This window comes from Nicotiana tabacum, chromosome 16, assembly GCF_000715075.1.
Source record: "Nicotiana tabacum cultivar K326 chromosome 16, ASM71507v2, whole genome shotgun sequence".
Taxonomy (NCBI): Eukaryota; Viridiplantae; Streptophyta; class Magnoliopsida; order Solanales; family Solanaceae; genus Nicotiana; species Nicotiana tabacum.
Window position 1 is genome coordinate 89,882,271 of NC_134095.1, and position 2,051 is coordinate 89,884,321.

General features: G+C 37.9%; 1 long non-coding RNA gene across 1 annotated transcript; it reads left to right on the top strand.

Moving 5' to 3' along the window:
* The first annotated feature begins 252 nt into the window (after positions 1-252).
* Positions 253-2,051, top strand: LOC107766413 (uncharacterized). The gene is made up of 2 exons (XR_001643683.2): positions 253-892; positions 1,165-2,051. It is a non-coding gene; the product is annotated as an uncharacterized LOC107766413 (long non-coding RNA).

Genomic DNA, 2,051 nt, shown 5'->3' on the forward strand with positions numbered 1-2,051 from the left:
TTATTAATTAAAAAAAGAAAAGAAAAGCAAAAGAAAAAGGATTAAAATAAAAAGAGGGCTAATATTAAGTGTTGAAATTGGGCCAGTTGCACCCGGATTTTTCCCAAACCCAAGCCCAAATGATTAATTTACATGGTCCAGCCCATTTACACGGTTCAAATCCTTCAGTCTCTGAGACACCTAAAACGACGTAGTATGAAGGCAACACTACGTCGTATTGAGTTCAAACAACTGAAATTAATCCTGGTCCTTCAGCTTCTCTCATCCAACGGCCATGAAAGCCTCACTCCATTTTCTTAAAAATGTCCGAACACCCTCAGAGACAACCTAGGACCACTGTCCATCATCTCCTTTAACCCTTATACCTCATCGCCGTTCGCCACCCACCGAAAATCGTCAGCGGCGGCGGTTGGTCTCCAAACTCCATCAAATCTTGCCCACACAACCTCCATTGTCCCCCCATTCCAAATCCACCATTATCTTCCTCAAAAAATTACCAACCTCTCCGAATTTCAAATCTGAGATTAAAGAAAGTCTAACATTTTTTTTCCTTTTCTAATTCCTTCCTCATCTGGCCTCTTCTTGACGTTGGAGCATGCATGAATCGACTATCCTTACTGTGAGGAGTCGATTGGATATGGTCCCAACTGGGTTCATGGTGGCCGGATTCTGGGCGAGCAACCATCAATGGCCCAAAATATTTAGAGCTTCTACTTCATCGTCCTCTTGGCGTATGTTGAGGATTGTAACATGAAGCACTAGCCGTTGAAGAAATTCCGGCCAATGATCATGTTACAATTTCCATAATTAGCCAAGGCCTCTATTCGCCGGATTTGTAATCAACTCGCTTTTGGTTTTCTTCGGGTCATCGGAATTTTTAGCAAACTGGCCGGTATACTTTTCTTCCTCTTTCCATGACCCCTCCTGATATCAAGTTTATGCCTAAAACTATTTTTAGTTCATAATAGATTAACAATTAGTTTAATTTCATTTGTTAATGATTTGTTGTCTTCTGGGTTTGCTGGTTTCTGAAGCTGAAGCATGGTTTGATATAGAAGCTGTGTGTGGATTGTTATTGCTGTTTTCTTTGCTACTGAACCTGTTGCTTTCTAGCTGCCATTAGCTGATTTTCGAATATATGTGCCTTTTGTTTGCTGAATCTAGGTACCCCTTTTGAATCCTTGGATTGAAAATGAATCTGAAGATGTATGTGTGTTGAGGCTGATGCACTAATCAGTGTTTTTCTTCAGTAAATGGTGTTTCATGAGCTGATTAACTTGTGCCTCCTTTTTTGTCAGTCAATGTGTTGTTTTGCATATTAGTGGATATGGACATGTATTTAGTGTATAGGCTTTCATGTAATGCTGAATCTTTGAGCTGTTAAGTTGTGATTTCAGTTGTTAGATGTTGAATTTGGCTATGTTTAAGTTTGGTTGTTAGCTGAATCTATCAGATTTGATGGTAAATAAATAGATGTTTCAGTTGAAATTATCCTTGAATCCATACATGAGCAATCATCAGAACCCAGCCCTTTTTTTGTTGTAAATGAATGATTGTGCCTGACACGTTTTCTTAGTCAATCTATCAAATGTTCTTTTAATAAGTTTGGATTTAGGTAGACTAAGTCCAAATCCCTTAAAATTAAAAGCTGAGTCTCTACGTTTCTAAATCTATAGTTAGCAATTTTAATTCAATGTTATGTTTAGCTGTAATTAAAGTTTGGAGTGTGATTTGCAAAGCTTTTTTTGTGTTGTCAAAAATTTCAAATTTGTAATAACGCCTTTTGATGCTCAAATTGAGCCAAATATTGTAAAAGGACCTCACAAGGGAGTCATACAGGCCCATCCAATTTTCTACGGGCCATTTGGACTTTGGATTTCATCCACTTAAGTCCATCTGACTCACAAGCCTTTGGCCCATTTCATAGTTGTTATTGTTTTGTATCATGTTAAGCCACCTTGATTTCTATTCAGCCAATTCATTAGACCATGTACTCTAGTCGAACTCGTTTAAATGGGTTTATTATCACATTCATTTCGTACTACAATTTC